This window comes from Nesoenas mayeri (genome assembly GCF_963082525.1).
Source record: "Nesoenas mayeri genome assembly, chromosome: 9".
Taxonomy (NCBI): domain Eukaryota; kingdom Metazoa; phylum Chordata; class Aves; order Columbiformes; family Columbidae; genus Nesoenas; species Nesoenas mayeri.
In genome coordinates, this window is record NC_137557.1 from 14856579 (window position 1) to 14875455 (window position 18877).

An 18877-nucleotide genomic window follows, 5' to 3' on the forward strand; every position below is an offset into this window, starting at 1 on the left:
CTTTCCCCATAGCTATAAGAGACCTCTTCTCATTATTTGTATAGGTAACATTTTTTTCTTGAGATACAGCAATCCTTTCTACCTTCCCACTTGAGAAATGGCCTCTACAAGGGGAAAATTGTGACTATTTATTTTTTGTGTTCTTCATTGTATGCTGTATTCCTTTCAGAAATCAGTGAGCTGGGGAAGAAGAGAGGAAGCAACATCATTTCTCAAAAGCTGCTGAGTAAATTCAGGGTAAGAATCTCCAAGGGCCTCCAGGGACAGGAGAGGCAAAGCTGGAAGCTGCGCACTGTGTTGCAGCTTAAGAAGGTTGTGGAGACACAAAAGCTAATCCTAAAGGCAACAGACAGCTTGCAAAGACTGGCATAGAATATGCCACTAGTTTACAGGCCCATTTTATTTCCATTTCCTCTTACTTTGTTGGTTTGAGTTTTCCTGATTTAAAGAGTTTGAGATTTTAGTCTAAGCAGATCTCCTTCAAAGCTCTGCTTGAATTTGTCTCCCAGGGCTATAAAGACCTGGCCAAACATGCAAGGTTACAAAGCATTTCCAGGGAACACTGTCCTGGCAATGAAAGAAGAGGAAAGCTGAGCATGCCTCATAACATTAATAATTTCAAAAGGAGGAAAAGTGAGAGGCCTCGTGGAGTAGGACACAAGAGAGCTGGATACAATTTCCAGCTTTAACATGTGGCAATTTACTTAATCAATTTTACAGTCTATGCCTCTGTCTATATACTGTGGGTGTGTGCTCTACTTCCTTGGACTTTATTGTTAGTAACACAAATAACATTGTGAATTTACTGATTTTTATTCCTCAGAAGCACTGAGAAGATAAGATTAAGTGTTTGAAACCTTTTCAGAAATCCAATCTCTCTTCCCCTCAAGATTCATTTCAAAGCCATAGAGTTAGCAGAAGTCATCTCGAAGTTGTGGTGAATTCTCCCTGCTTACCTTGTCCTCAACACAACTGGGGCAAAGAGCAAGTTGCCTGCCAAGTGCACAAGGACTGGTAAGGAGAGGACGCATCTTCGTCTTTCTCATATTAAGTCATAGCTACACATGTAAACCAACATATTTTTCCTGCCAAAATAGTCTTGCTCTTTTTTCAGGAATAGAATAGCAATACCTGTTTTGACTCTGGGCGAGTAAGAATATCAGTGAACTCTGAGGGAAAAAAATTCAAACATTACAGAGCACACATTATGCAAAAAATGAACTGCATTTGGAAAGTTGGCTGACCTAACATTAGCCTACATATATATATACAATGATTAGGATAAAACATTACCAGTATACATGGAATAATATACCAAGTAAATCACATACCAGCATAAATAAATGAGATTCCAACATTAATAAAGTACATAGAGAAACATACCTCCAGCATTAACAAACAAATGCTATGTTCAATCTGGATTTCATTGAGGGTTCATTTGAGAATTTAAGTCGGAAAACTGATCCTGACATCTCATCTTGATTGAATACAATTTTCTCCATGCTTCTCTTTGTGTGACCAGGAAGTTATATGTTCTCATTAAAAATCCTTTCTAACTGAGACAGCTTGGAGTAGAAAAGCAGGAGAATTTTATATAAAATTGATTCTTGGAGAGCAGTTCTCATGAAAGCAGATCCTTCACTGTCCTACACTTTAAACCATTTATAAATCACCAAAGTAAATAATAACACAACTGGGTTGACATTCTGCTCTAAGGAACTATTACTATAAATGTTCATCACTGAGCAATGAGCCCATAGTGTAAAAAGTACAGAAAGACTATGCCCTCTATCCCCCTTATCACTGGTAGGGCAAAATGCACCATTTTTTATGAAAAGTATCAGTTTATGTTTCTTACAAAATCATGAAATGAAAATAAAACGTTTAAATCGCCTCTTTCTTTTAAGGGACAAATACAATTAATATAACAGCTGGCTGTCAAAGAGAAAAGCAATAAAATCTTCATGGAAACAAAATAATGTATAAAGTACTTGATTTTAGCCATCATCCTCTTGTTTTGTAAACCAACAGAACTGGAACATAATGTGGAAGCTGCAAAAGGGCCAAAGAAAAACTGAATACCAACTGTCCAGTAGTTACAGTTTGGGGAAAAAAAAAAGGTTCCCGGTGAGGACACACCTCCCTGGGTTAGCAAAGAGCTCCACTTACTGGCAGATGCAGCCCATGGGTTATTGCTTCCCACTTCATTATTGAACCAAAAGGAAGTAGTGATAAGTTCATTACCGTGTCGATCATCCGAGAATAGAAGAATTATATTGCCTAAAAGTACCTGGTGACAGCTCACATACTTTCCAATCTGCGTCCTGATTTGAAATGAAACTTCTTCCATGAACAAGTACAGAGGCAAAATGTAGAGTGACACTTTGGAAAGTGCTGAAACAGAATGAAGAATGAAACAAAGCCCACTGGAGTCTTTCCCCTGCCATCAATAGTTCTTGGCTCAGCTCCAGTACAAAAGTATGGGTGAGATTTTGACACTACCAGTACTTCTTGTGAACTTCAGATTATTATAGTCTGGTATAGTGACATTCTATGGTCAGAAAATTAATCCAGATTATGCACAATCTTCTTACGTTCCGGCATACAGTAGTGCACAATAAACGTAAATTACAGATTATTTTTTTCCTAGGCACCATAATGCTGCAAAGAAGATGTTGCTCTTTTTAAATTGTTTTGTAAATTGCCTTTATGAGTATTCTCCCACATCTTTATCTTGCATTATAAAATTATTTTTTCACCCTTATAGCAAGGTTGAATATGGCCAGTAATTTTACCCAACACTTCTTCAAAAGTACCTCATCAGTGTTCAGTCATGTGGATGAAATCACATTTGATGGTGTGCAATAGGGTATTTTGCATGTAATGAATGATCAAAAACTATTTTCTTCTATGCCATAAGGATAAAAGTATACCTTTCTCCACATTTGTGTCATTAAAAACTTAAAATTTATTTTCAAATACCTGGGAGGATCCTGTGGAATAACACAGTGATAAAGGACTATAACACTTTGCTAGGAAGGAGATAAGAATGATAAACTTTTGGAAGAAACAGAACAAGGGTCAGGAGTGAACTAATAGCATTTTAAAGGACATTAATAATAAACTATTTACATACCATCAACTAAAATCACACAAAGTGCATACATAGCTGGCAACAAAGTCCATTCAATGAATTTTATCAAGATCCCTATTGAAACAGGATTTTTTCAATTAGCTGTCTAAATCAATTTGGCGCTTTTTTGTTTGTTTATTTTTTGGTAAGGGTTTTCAATTAATCAATGAAGGACAAATTGTGACACATTGCTAGTATTTCGTATGCTGTATTCACAGTCTGCTGTGTCATAGGGACTGCTGATAAACCAGTGTTCTCTCTATCCTTTAAGTCCATGAATACACCCCAATAAACAGATTGTCCTGAAAGAGCCAGTAGTGCTCTCAGGCCCAGGAAGCATTTAATGTGGAAAATTTGTCACAGTAAGTGTTTAACAGGCATGAACTTGATCATAACTTAGGTATTCTCTTATATTTGGGGTTTGATTGTTTTCCTCCAAATGGCAATGTGAGGAGTTCAGAATGCTTGGCTTTCCCTTGCTGTGTTGAGAACTGTTCTTTGCAATCCAACTACTCACACTGTGGCTCCTGTGCAATTTTCCGCAATCACGATAGCCTGTCTTGTCTTTTACAGGTATCTAAGTTTTGTCTCTTCACACCTACTTAGGAGTAACGTCACTGTAACCGAGATCAGAATTGGACGCACACAGGCATTTACTTAAAATGCATGCAGATGGGAAAGAAATAGTATCTCTTGTCTGGCCTGCTTAATTAGTTCCTTGGCAATACTACTACAAATGGAGGCCTGTCTTTCTGGTGCCTCGATTAATGTCTGACATAAAACATTCACTTTCTAAAAAAATCTTCAAGGCACATGCATACAGGAATTAATTTAAGACTCTGAATTAATCCGTACAGGAACTCCTGCTGTATTAGTCATTCTAAGCATGAACTGGTTTAAGGGAGAGAAAGTACAATAATTATGTAGCTTTCACCATTCAACAGAAGCATGCTGGCAAGATAATAAGCAACAACACAAGATAGATAAGCTTCCTTTATTTGTAGACAAAGAACTAGGAGGCAAGTTCAATTCTTTTTCCCTATCAAATATTACACAAACGGCCTCTAGAGGGATCCAGGTTATTGCTTTTCTGCTGAAACCTCTTCAGCTTTTCTCTTTTTTTGCTATTATTTTTTAACAAGTGGATTATTCATCTAGAAATAATGATGCAAACATTTTACATTAATGGGTAGCAGAACTACAGAGTTCATGACCAGGAGGAAGCTTTTTGAAAATCCAGGAATTACAAAATCTGGAAGGCAAGGTTCACAGTCAGTAAAAGTCCAGTTTCAAACAAATCAGCTCTCAACCTATGTCGTATTGAATAAAACAGTGCCTAGACATTTTGCTGCCTACCTGAAACTCAGCTGAACTGGTGAATCTGCACAATTAGGTTAGGAATGTGGCAAGAATTAGTCTCATGTTTCTGGGGAATGAGTCAGTATTTCACATTTCAGCTCCTAGAATACCAATGAAAAAGTATATTGCTTCTAAATTATTGTCTCTGGCTTGGGCTTTATTTGCCTGAATTATTCCACCTAGTTTGAATTTTTACAGCTGTTTTTAGTAAAGCAGGCATATAGCTAGGTGTTCCAAGTTAAACAAAGAGCAAGATTTTCATTCTATGGTGTCTATATTCTGTATATTCTATATTCTGGTTTGACCAAACAATGGATGTGACAAGTAGCTTCAAGCCAGCTTAAAAATCCAATTTAGTAAGGTTTTCACTGAGTAACACTTCGCATGAGATCAAATGTAAGTAAAGTAGATGTAATGACTGTGGGGATGCAGAAATGCCCATGTGCACAGGTGTGATAGGAAGTCCTAGACATTCTCCCACTCTGTTTGTAGTTACATCTTCAAGTTCATACTCTGCAAGAAGAGCATTTTCAGAGACCCTTGGTGCCCATAAAAATGTTATATGAAGATACTCAGCTAATGTTGTATTCTTCTATTTGTCAGAAGTGTGATTTGGCTTGTGCAAAACAAAATAGAGAGTGAAAGGAATAACAAAAAGGTTACACCAAGGCCTCCTTGGTCCACACCCTATGATGGGAAAAGGAGGTCATAATTGGAGACTTAATGAAACTGGTCCCTGTAAGCAAACTCCATTGCAGATTGCAAAATAAAAATAAAAACACAATTCAAAGCCCAGTCGAAATCCGATTTTGTCCATTGAATTTAAATTTTTTTTGAATTGTATTCCTTCTGTTGGAGTACTAATAGATGTCCTGATAGCACATCAAGACAAAACCACACTTCTGTGCCACAGGCATTTGGTAGGGTATGGGAGGTGTTTGTACATAACTGGACACAGCACGAGATCCACAAAGATATTTACTGTTTCTGACATATCTTGTTCCAGCTTCTAAAGTGCAAATAGAACATCTCCCTGACAACAATTTTGTGAAGATAATTTGTTAATACCTGGACAGACTTAGCTAAGTGTCCAGATCACAAACTTAGATAGAAACACTCAACAAATTAAACCAGACTTTAGGTGAGAAAGAAGATATGATCCTTCACTAGCGAAACTAATGAGAGCGTTGGTCTCCAACTAGAATAGAATATGTAGTTAAAATCTCCTGCTGCTGATTTTTGGTTTTACATTTCAGTTTGCAATAAAAAGGGAAAACATTTAATTAAAAATGCCAGTATAAGCCAGGCAAAGTTGCCTTATCCTTTATTGTGTGCTTTGTATAGTATTAGAAAAGCTTCAGAATTAAACATTTAAGATTCTTCTTGAAGGTAAAATAACAAAACAAATAACCATAAATTGGAGTCTAAACAAATATTTCTCATTCTACCAAGTGTGCTGCTAGCTGAATTTCTTGATTATACCTTCTATCATTTAATAATCTAGACTGCAGAATACCTCCTGAACCAACTAGTTTCAAAACTATTATTATAACAGTCCAATGAATAATAATACAAAATGTTTTTCCACTTATGAATTAAGTAAAAGGAGCCCTTCCTAAAACGGAAATGTTTCCTTTGTTGTCCAGTTTGTTACTCCCACAAAAAAATCTTCTTTCCTTTAGTTTGTTAATATTATCTATAACAGCAGACATAAGTTGCTTTCCTTGAGTTGGAATTCACAGAAATAGTGAAAAGTTTGGGGTTTTGTGGGGTGTGTGTGTTGGTTTTTTTTTCTCCTGGAACTTGACTCCACATATCTACTATTTAGCTGAGGCTTTGTTTATAATTATACAGTCTTCTTGAAGGGTTCTGATAAGCAAATTCTACCTATTCCCATTCCAGTGGATTTTCTGCCATGACTTCAGTAGAATAAGAATGGTCCTACATGATTTTTTTTTTTTTTACTATTGAAAATACTTAGTAAGGTAATCCAGTGAGACTCTTCTCACACGTCAGGGCTACTTGTTCAAAAAAAACCAAACAAACAAAAAAAAAAAAAAAAGGAGAGAGAAGGAAAGGAATTCTCAAACTTTAAAAGAAGTACTGAACATAACAGCATACTGTCCACAGAACACCACCAAATATTTTGCACATGCTTTACTACTTTTACAGTGGTTTACCTTACACTGGGACTTGGAAACTTCAGCCATGGTGTGTCTCTGCTGTGTTCAGTTCAGAGGTCCTGAAGATTTCTCTAGCCAGTCATATTTTATCAGCTTCCGTGGACTGTATCTCAGGTCCCATGTATGGCCAAAGATGCTGGATTTCTGTCATTACAGACTACCACAAATCAATCTGGCTGGAGGAAAAGGAGCATATAAGATCACTCCTGTTTAGGAAAAAAGCTCCAAATTTTAAAGGTAGAGACCATTACCACTGTGTATTCTCCAACCTGCAAAACATAATCATGAAAATAAATGTAAAAGAAAGTTAATGAGGTGCTATTGAAATACAATTCAAATAACCGTGACATTAAACCATTAATAGAAGAATCAGATCAAGGAATTAGTGATGGAACAGCAAAACCATCCCCCTCTTAACTCACAGCAGACCTTACACCATTTTTAGTATGGTCCCTTCTTTTTAATTTGGTGCAAAGCCCTAATAAATCTACAGTACTTCTTTCCATATCTACACATATTTCAAATTTGCCAAACAAGGAATTGGGTTAAAATTTGAAGAGCAGGGATTAAATTCTGACATGAGAAAAATGTGCAACATGAAGTGATGTGAAACTCCATTCTCTGTGCAATAAGTTGTTTTGCTCAAGGATAAACTAGCATTTCTCAGGTGGAAATAGTACCTCCTGTATATGTATGTGATTTACCACCATAATGTTTTCTTCTCTTTCATGATCCTGAGTGATTTCTGGCACAACTCCTTGGCTATTAATGTATTTAGAATTTAATTGCACTACAATTTCCATTTCACTTGCTGCCATTTCATTTTATTAGGCTTGTGAATCACAGGAAAACAAGAAACAGCATCTAGTATACAAATTTCCCCTTTTTGCTAGATAGGAATAGAAAGATTTTTCTCCTGTGGAATTTTACTGGGATCCAGGCAAGTCCCAGGAAAACATCCTTATTAACTTAAGAGCTGCGATCAGAATGGCAGCCTCTGCACTTCCCAGTGAATTTCAGCCAAGAGCAGCTGTGATTCTGGAAGAAATGCATGGAAAGTGAATTTGGAGAATTTACCTGACTCTGTTATGTGGGTCAGATGTGAAAGACAATGTGACTCTTTATTTTTCCACTGCATAGAAGAAAAAATGCCTTTGCCTCCCCTAAAGCATAGAGTACCTTTGAAAAGGTACAATAAATCTCCCTCTGCTACCTGGCTACCTATTTTCATAAAACTTGTAGTAATGACTTGCACAAATATCTGTGGGACTTCAGTTTAACTTATTCAGTGTGTTCATAAGTAGGGGAATATGGACAAACACACACAGAGAGACAGACTGAGGGACAAAGAGCAAGACAGGAATATCAGTAGCATCAAAGCTGCTCAACAAGGGCTTGTCTGAGAACAAAAAACAGCTAAATTTCTTCGCTTAAATTTCAAGAGCCTGATTCAGATAAGCTATTTTCTACAGCTACTAAATGATTGCAAAAGTATTTTTACCGGCTTGCCAGCAAGACATTTCTATTTCCTGTAATCAAGATGGACTGTAAAAGAATAACAGACTTGCATCAAGTAACAGAAATCACGAAGCAGTTTGTTTCTAATGATTAAGTCATAAAAAGTGCATGGGAGCATATTAAGCCTTTACGGATGTCAAAATGCTTTGTTTTCAAATAGAAAAAAGATGGTTAGAAAAACTATGAGTAAAGTAGAATTATGGATACTAAATTCAAAATAATGAGATTTCATTCTTTTCTCCACTACGAAAACTGGCTAATTCAATGGTGTTTTCTAAGAAGCAGTCACTCCATGTTCATGACTGTCATGCATTTTCATAATAATAATAATGAAAAAAAAGTAATAAATTAGTATTGTTAAGTGAAAGTAAAGCTGTATATCTACTCATGGTAGAATTTCCCACACAGCTTTTTGACACATTTTCTGGAGTGATCAAATGTATTGATTTCTCTCTCATATGGTTTGTATGTATATGGCAATCCAGGTAGGGGTGTTTTCCTAATTAGAAAAGTTCACTTGATTCTTACCCCCTTCGTAGGGGGAGTAAGGAGGCATATAGTCTGCACTGCTGTATTTGTTCTACAACAATGGCAGACTGACCCTTAATACTACAATGGAAAAAGCTTCTGCATCATTTTATATACTTAGGGCTACATCTGCAGCTATAGTACTTTATTGTTAATATTATTTTTCACAAGATAGAATAAAAATAATTATTCTCAGCAGAAATGTTGCATGGGTATATTTTCAGCTCCTGAACAAATGAATACATCAACAGAGATTACTGCTGAGGTCATTTCACTGATATCAATCAATTTTTATCAAATGACAAAGCATCATAACAAAATGAAGTACCAATGTAACTGATGGGATTTGGTTTGATGGGTACATGGATATTTTATAACAAAAGTCATAATGCTGCAGCAAGTGTAAATGCAGCACAGAAAAAAAGACTTAAGTTCTTTCTCTTTGTTAGTGGACAACAATATTCTGAATACCATGGTTTCTAAATCTTTTATTAAACATTAACTACATCTGCATCTATTTTGTCTAACCCAGTGCTTTTAATTTAAAGATGACATCTGAATTCCTCATTTAGGTGATAGGACTTACCCTTGGGAGCTGTTTGCATTTTTATTGTCTTCTAAAATTATAGTGAATAAAATGTATCCAACCTGAATTTGAACCACTGTCCTGAAACCAAACTTAACCACTTGAACAAACTGTGAATGGGACTTAAAAATTATCTAGTTCCTTCTGCCCTAATAGTACTGTTCACTTGGGTGCACACAAAAATAAACAGAACATTCTTAATTAGCTCATCTGAAAGAAGTGCCTCCTAAGGGTATCTTCCCAAGCTCTGTTTATAATTGCGAAGTTGTCATCCTAAGGGGAAAAACGTAACTGTTTTCATGCTTCTGCTGTATAGTCTTAAGCTAATGAGTTTGCGCTTGGATTCATTAATTAACATGTTATATATTATTTGTATAAGCAGCTTGCCCAAGACTCTGTTAGTCAGAATCTAATATGTGAAGATTTCATGCCGTTAATTGTCTAAAAAAGACTATGGTGAATATTTGGCTGAGTAACATATGTCCATATCTTGATGAATTTTGAATGCTGCTGCAATTCCCACTGAAAACAGACTATTTTAAGCAATCACATTGACTACTTCTTCTATACTTAACATGAGCATGAAGCACATAATTCTAAATTAATTTTAGTATCAGGGTAAATCACTACCCAGGTTCTAATTGCATCACTTATGAGAGCATCTATTTCTGAGTTAAAAACAGAACTGAACACTTGTTGCTTTTCAAGAAAAATAAGTCTTAAAATTAAGATGTTGAAGATGCAGAAAAAAGATGGTGTACATAAGACACTCATACCTTTTCAATAAGTAAAATACCGCTTAAAATTTGTCTCGTTGTAGAAATGCAACTCAAATTAAACTGGTCCAGTGACCAAATGAATTTTCTTGATGTCAATACACCTTGGATCAATCTTACTCTTACAGCAGAAGCAACAGAATTATGTATGCAAGTGTATAGATCAGCTTATGTGGTCACTGCGTTGATTAGCTGCAAGTGGTATATTGAGTTGGAAAGCCACAAAAAAGTCATACTGCTACACTGGAAATGGACACAGTTGCCAGAACCATAACACAGGGAGTCAGGAGACACCAGATGAATGTGTCTTATTTATAAGTAAGTATTTTGGCAGGGTCTAAACACTCTCTTCATTAAAGTAAATGAGAACAGTCTCCAATGAATTTAGAGAACTTACTGAATTTCAGAGATGGGTTGGAGTAAATAATTAAATTCAAAAGAAACACTTTGGATATTGCCTCTTCTTTAAATGTTAGAGTTAGCACATTTAAGAGGATTGAACAAAAAGAAACCACCACTGTCCACATAATGTCTGAAATAACCACAAATTTCTCAGCCATTTTCAAATGTTAAAAATAAAACTCAATACAAATACATCAGAAGGGAGAAAAAGCAACTGAGCATGACAAATGTGCTTTTGCCAGCCTGCTTTGTTTCCCTTTGATGTGATGATTTCTCATAGAAATAATATGCCTGGAAAACCATATCTGTGTAGCATTACATCTGATCAGCTTGATTGTTGTAGCATTACAGCTGAAGGCTGATCAATATCAAATTACTTTGAACAAATTCAAGTCTACAGCACAGTTGTTCCATTCCATTGTGTTCAAGATAAAGACATAATTTGCAAGTATAAATCAATTGTGTTGTTCATTTTCATTTGCTACCTCATCATCGAAGTTGTATTTGATTCTGAGATATGGCTTTAAATTCTGATCTGTTATTCTGGAAAAAGGAAATACAAATCACAGACTGTCTTCACTATCGTCACATAACATGAATGTCACATATATGAAGTAGTATTCTTTGAATAAATAATGTTGATCCTTGCCTGAAACATTTAAAAGAGTAGCTAACCAGGTCACATTCAGGCACTGAAGGCGTCTGGAGTCTGCAGTATTCCATGTGGCAATTACATATTACACCAAGTTTTTCATTACTAGTTCAGCTGCTTCAGTTCACTCCTCCTCTAGATGTTCCAGACCAGAATTCTAAGCAAAAGTAAGAACATGTAGCTTTTATTTTCCCATTAAGCACCTGCTGTTGGGGTCAAGTGGAGATCCCTGAGCTTAGGTTAGCATGTGGTTTCTCTAGTAGGACTGGGATTGAGGTTGTGTTTATGCCTGGGATAAGTTTAGTAATAGAGTTCTAAAAATCTTTTCAAATTCATTTTAATGCAAAACACCTATTCTTGTTTTTAATTGGACCACAAAAGTGATTGTAAACACATTTCTAGCATCAGTGGTCAACTTACAATCTCTATTTGGCAAACCTTAGTTGAAGTGTTGCCTATACCAAGATTTCAATCAATGCTTTGAAATGGCTGGTTAAGTTGACCTTCTTTCTTGACTATACGTTTAGTCCTTTACAATGAATTTTAGCTCAAACTGATCCAAAACCACAGGACACAGAATATAGACTTTCCATACCACTGCGCACACACGTCTGGGAGGGTGGTTTGGACAATCCCTGCCGTCAGCCCCCACAATGGTGATGTGTATGAATGTTGCAAATCTAAACACAGATTCCTCATTGCTTTGTTAGAGTTTGGATGTTCTGTGTTTCACAGGATGAAGCCTATCATAGATACGTTTAATTGTCCTGTTTCAGGTTCAACAGCCTTATTCAGACAGACCTAGCAAGCTTTTCCTGATAGAAAAATCAACCTGCATGACACTTCCAGTCACTTACCTTTTGTGTATTTATTTAATAAGGAAGCAACACTGCCATACCTGAAGTTTGACACATTCATAGTGAAACAAACTTCCTGGTGCAATTCTAGGTGATACAATTATATCTTGAATATAAAAATTAAACTTATTCAAACAAGAGCTCCTCCAAAACCTGAGATTACATTTGGAATGAAAATTGATTTGTAATCAATGACTGCTTACTGGTTCATAATGAGTCCCCAAACTATTTAAATCCCTACTAAAATTACATCACATTCAGAATTATTACAAACAAGTGTATTATTTGGTTTCTTAGTCTCTCTCCTTCTGCCCCTGCCCCTCATTTATTGAAAATTCTGGGTATAAATTTTTACTTAGATGCAATTGGGGTCCTTCTTCACTTGCTAATACTATCATTTTGAATGCATAGCATTCAGTGTGATGTTGAATACAATTTGGGGGGGGGGAGGCATTCTTTTGGTACTTTTGGTATGACATAGTTATAATCGCATATATCTCCATTTCTAATTAGTTCATCTATTAACATTTCACATGGATGCCTTTGATTGTGCTGTTCATTAACAAAACAGTCAACAGCCTGACCTGACAGGTTCTTGTTGGAAGGCATCTTCCCCAAACAGTATTCTTGCGTAGATCAAAGTATTTTTGAAAGTCTTGTATAAATGTTGCTAGCAGTTTTAAAGTTTTTCTCATGCTTACACTGGTAAGAGCACAAGCTGCTGAAGCCTTGGAGCCTGGCACAACTTTGTTACAGATTTCAGCCTTCTTAAATGCCTGTTGTTCCTCCAGGAAAAATTTGGAAGTATTCCAGTTGTTGGTTAAAACTCATCCCGTAAAACTGCATCTACTAAATTTTGAAGGATAAGGTTTACTTTCAGTCATATGAAGTAATTCGTCTTGTGATGGACACATGGGATAAACTGGCCTCTGGAAGTGTCTGTGTCTCTTCCATTTTGTAGGACTAGAACAGTAGCTACACAGAACGTATAGCCCATTCAATGCTATGACACCATCCCCTCCCAACACTCACACTTAAGAAATGAGGATGGCTTCACACAAACCTTTTTCATCTAGTTTTTGTGTATCTTGCCTTAAATTTTTATATCACTTTTACTGCTCTGCACTTTCTCAACATGAGGATTTAATAAAGTCCCTAGGGGAGGCTGGCCACTGTGGCTATTTCTTATCAGTATATTTAATTCCCCAGACTAAATAAATAAATGAATGAATGAACAAATAAATGAATAAAATGAGAGTCTAGAATTGGCAATGTTGTATCTGAAACCTGCTGCTATGATTAGGGTGTCTTTCTTCCACAAGCAACCTGGAGTTTGTTATATGCAGGTCAAGCTCTAAATCAGAGATATTGGATGACTCAAAAGCTACAGAGAACATTAAACTATGTGACTTCAGCTTAAAGAGTCATAGGCAGAGAGAAATTAGGGATGGAAGACTTATTAAACTGTCTAGTTCAATCTCTGCCAGCACAGGATTATTCCCTGGAATGTATTTTACAGCACGTTATCCAAAATTGTTTCCATATGTGATTCAGCTCTGGAAAGAGCCTATAAAATGTTCTGGTATAGTGCCATTCTGATTTAATCAATGGTTTCTTTCTCAGTTGCACAAAGTTTAAAGAAAGATTTTTTTTTTCCTATCAGTTGAAGACATCCACTCTTTCAATCATACACACTATCACTTATAATAGATGTTCTGTGCAGCACCCTCACCTTTATTTGCATTGTGTAACTCCACATTATGCCTCAGCTCACTCCTATTGCCTTAGGCATACTGTGATGCAGGAAAAAGGATGGAGGTAACAGCAGAGGTAAATGCTTTATCAGAGATAAAACGATACAGATTCTTGGTATTACCTACATGTGCACTGAGACTTACAACATTAATACTGTATCTCCCTTCCACAGCTGCTGCCCTCCTGTTTCTAAGACCACAGATTCTGAATCAGACCTAATGAATCCTTCATTATTCCCAACTTCCTTCTGCTATTACTACAGAAATTATTCAAATATTACAACCACTCTCCCCAAGAGACCTGCCTTTTAGCTTTAGGCGAAGGAATAGTTCAGTTACCTGAGCCCTGAAACTGCCAAGATTATTATTCTGCCTCACAGTAAACTGGCTTGCTACTATCTTAGTGCGCCTTCATCTTCTCTTTGACTCTAAGTGTGACCTTTACATTTTTCTCTTTGATTTTATTCATAGTTCTTTTCTTTTTCCATTTCACAGTTTTAAATTCAGAGTTCCTTCTAGAACTGGAGCATAATGTTGATTTTCTTGACTGGAGTGATCAAACAGGTCACAATTTTACTTCATAAGATTTATCTTTGTCAGTTCTATAGGGTTCATTCCAAGCTTTACATAAATACTCCTTCTCACTTTATTATCACAGTGTCCACGCTTTAAGGTCAGATGCAGGTGGGTGTGGGGCAAGGACACTCATGAATGCTGACAGCAGGGAGCAGATAAATGTCCAGGGGAGCACTGACTGCAATGGCTCATCTGGGATCTTTTCACAATTCTTAGTCAAGCAACTTTTTTTTTTTTTCTCTCTCCCCATTATTCGTCAGATTCCTGTTCTTTGAAAGTCTTGAAGCTCTTAATTTTTATGCTGCTTCCAAACCAGTCCGAATTCTAATGCCATCGAGCCACTCTTTAATTATTCGTGAACACAGGGTAGTGTTATATTCTCACCACTACCACGGAATGTCAGCAGCTCTGTCTCTATGACTTTAACACAAATTATGCCTTTTTTCTCAGTCTTCACTTGCCTGTCAACATTAGCTTTCCTGAGGCCCTTCACAATGTCCTTATGCTGTTTCCACACTGCAGCGGGCAGGCAAGCACAAAGCATAACACAGGCATCTTCTGGAGACCTGACTTGCCCTCTCAGCTTGAAGCCTTCTTGCAGACAGGCTGTTCAGGCACTCTGGTGTGATAACACGCTACCAAATGTAGAGATGTGGAGATCTGAGGGACTTGAGAGGTGCACTTAAGCATGCCTATGTTTATACTTGCTGGCTCTCTACTGTACAACCAGTCAGGCTTAAAACCACAGTGTAGGTTTAATGGTCATTACCTATAGATTCCCTGTCAGCAAAACTGAGTTACATCTCTTCGGTTCACTGTAATCGCCTTTTCTTACAACCACAGCAGTGTCTGTGGGGATGGAGTACTTAGAGAAATCCCACTTAACGCTTTTCCACTGCATTTTCTAGGCTGAAGCTCATCTTGCCTGCTGTAGATTACTGTACCTCATCTTTTGTATCTTACAAGAGAAAATTTAACTTTGTCAGTCCTTATTCTCCCTGTAGGCTGTACTGCAGCCTGAGGCTTCCAGGTGCATTGCAGAGAGAGGGCAGTGCTCACTGCAGCAGGTAAAGCATTAAGCAGGACACCCTGGGAAGCTCAGCTGTATTTTTCACTCTGCCACAGTCTTGCTGAAGGACGCGACCAACTCCTGGGGCCTCTTTCTGCATTGGTTTCACCATTTTTCATACAAAGATGATATTGGCTTCCTTTATAAAATGCTTTCAGGCCTAGTGAAGAAAAATATCCTGCAAAAGAAAAGCTATTATTATAAGTATTATAAGTATTATATATCTACAGTGCCTGTAAGCTCACCTACCTGATGGAAGAGATCCTTCCTGATCATGGGAGGGAAGGGTCAGAGCCCTCCCAGAGCCTCTGGCTTCTGCACTAGAACTGCAGCAGTTCTGCCAATACTGCACCTCTTTCGACTTTCAGCTTTCCAAAAAATTTGCAGTCCAAATATTTATTTTTTAAGCTGGAGGAAAACAAAACAAAACAAAACAAAAAACAAAACACACCAAAAACAAAACAAAGAACCAAAAAGAGAGAAAATAGAAGTTGGATAATTTTCGTGTTGTATCATCTGTGATTTCTGTTTCTGATCCTGTTACAAGAGTAAGCTTCTCCCATTGCGCCACCCAAAAAGACTGGTAAATGTCCATTCTACTTGTTTTCCCTAGGCTATGTTGAGTGAATATTCGACTCCCTGAGAATGAAGTATACTGATGTAAATTTACTGTGATAGAGCCACACTGCTGCTGATTGTTGCAGAACTACCACAGAGTACTAAATGCTTCACTGCTCTGTTACCCGGGGGGCTGAACATTAACTACACTATTGAACAGCAAATGCTTATCATCCCCTATAATTCAAACTATATAAATCACTGAAGAGAGACAATGTGCCTGCAGGGAACTCACATGGTCTATAAAAATGTAAAAATTTGAACTATATTTAGCTGACAGAGCTATACTTTAAAAACGAAAAGTATTCAAAAGATAATCTTAGACATTAACTCATCTTCATTTCAATCTACTGAAGCTTTGATAGAGTTTAATCTTTTCTGCAAACATTTTTATCTTTAACAGTGTTTTTAAAAAAAAGGGTTAAAAAATAAAAGCTATTACTCTCTTCATTCTGTTTCCTGCAACCACTCATGCAGCATATAGAATGTACTCTTTTAAGCTCACCCTTAGAGCAAAGTAAAACACCAGTATTTTTTCCTTCACTGAGCAAAAGCATCTCTACTTTACTTAAAAAAACCGCAAAAAACAACAACCTAACAGAAGTTTTAAATTATCATGGCTGAAGCACATATCCACTGAAAGCAGAAGACAGAGTTTCTTTTTGTTTAAAAACACAGTTCTTCAAATATAGGGCTCATGCAAGGATCATTGCACTCAGAGATTAATGTTTTAAAGTTAAAACATTCCTCCAAGGGCTGCAACCAAGGACATAAACTTCCATTCCTGGATAAGTAAACAATCTGAAGTGGACACAAGTAGTTCCATTATTGTCAATTAGTTATTCATGTCTAGAATTTAAATATAGATGATCATTTGAAGAATCAGAGGACTTTATAGTAAGCTGGTGCTGCATATGCCTTAATGTATACCTAAAATAAATTCTATTTCTTCTTTTGGCCTCAACCATGGAATAGCCTCTGGATGAGCCTCACCAGCCCTCCTGTAATTATCATAGAGTGATTATAAAATTTACTGCAGAGCTGAGGCCTTCGATACTATTCTGCAGTAAAAACCAAAACCATCCCCAGCTATCAGCAGAGAAATAGAACATGTTACCTTTTAATACACAAATGCAATTACACAAAAAGACAAAGATCAAAACTAGATGAGAAAAGCCTTGGGGGAGAACTGGTATTGGACTTTCTGAGTGTTCTGTGCTGATGAAAGAGATGTTTGAGAGTGGAGTTGTAAAATGATCACAATCAATGTTTCAAAGAGGTCAGAATCAAAATCAAGTAAGAATATTAAAGCTTTTGTTATTAATCCTTGGACAGCTTAGTAGCTTCCCACTAACTTCTATTTCTCATGAAGATGTTGTTCTAATTAAACAAATACAGTTTTGGTTTTTTTTTAGTTTTATAAAAGTTGAGGTCATCAATGATTTATGTTTGACTTCTTTTCCCTACACAAATACCTGTAAATAATTAGTAGGGGTCTCTTACCATATTTTTGAACCTGAACTAACCAGCAGTAAGAGGGATTTTAAACAGAAATATATATTTAAGCAATGTAAATATTTTTGAAACACTAACAGAAAAACACGAGGAATAGTTTAAAAACTGGTTCAGACAAAGCTAGGCAATCAGACAAGAGTTCTCTCAGCACAGAAAGCAATGTATATATAAGATCATTAAGTAAGAATGTAGCAAATAAGGCCAACATACTTCAGATGCACTCTCAGGGTACCTTGTTATCAAGAATGGAGGTAAGAGTCTTTCTGTATATAAGCCTAATGTGGCTTGCATGTGTTGCTTTGAGGTGTCTACAGATGAAAAACTGTTAATTAACTCTGAACAAAATCTAGGAAGTTTGGAGAAAACCAACTCTTCCAAAGGCAACTCTTTCATACAGTCAGTGGCTTTATCATCTATGGGGTGTTATATATTCATCAGGATGTCAACACTGAGAAGAGAGCAGAATATACTAAGAAATTGTAGTGAAAAATGCTTAAATTGGGGTTGATGACAGAAAATTAATGCAATGCAGCAGTAGTTTAATATGCTGGCAAAATAAACACTTACATGTAATCCTCCAACATGTATACCAGCTGCAAAATTCCAGATGAATTTAAGATGTTAGTCCCACAGGACTACTCAAGTGAAAATGACCTCATGCTTCAATAGTATCAGATCAGAGCCATATGCTATACACTAGCAGATTTTCAGTATTAGTACCTTGCAGTAAATTTCTTAGAGCATTATTGAAACTAATTTCCAGTGCCAACAGTCAGCAAACTTCTGTCATTTCCCTCTGGAGATAACTCTGCAACCTGGATCAGCCCTATGTGATATTATTCTTATACTAAGCTGAAAGTATCTTCTTCATTTGAACAAACATTGCACATCCATAACTTACTACGTACCTGGAGAAAATTTGGTGATGAATAAGCCCATTGATTTAAAAAAGAATCCTCCTGATGTTGTTAATTAGTTGCTGCAAACTCACACCAATGAGGATCTGCTGGGTGGCCCACAGTGTTAAGCAGGTGTGTGAATACTGGCATAAGCTGGGCTCAGGTGCAATCAGACCCTTTCTCTTCTGGCATATCAGGAAGTCTTATGCATTATAATCAGACCTTTTAGTTTATTTTACTCCTAAATATTTTTAGCTTCCTCTTGACAAAAAATAAATACCTGTAAGTGAAAAAAATTAGGCCCCTTAAAAATTAATCTCAATTGCATTATATTCGAGACCCACTATTACACTCCATGCCCATTATGTTCAACCTAAAAAGAATATTAAAAAACTCATTATTTTGTTGCTGGCTTTTCTGCTTAATTATTACCACAACAGGCAGGTAATCAT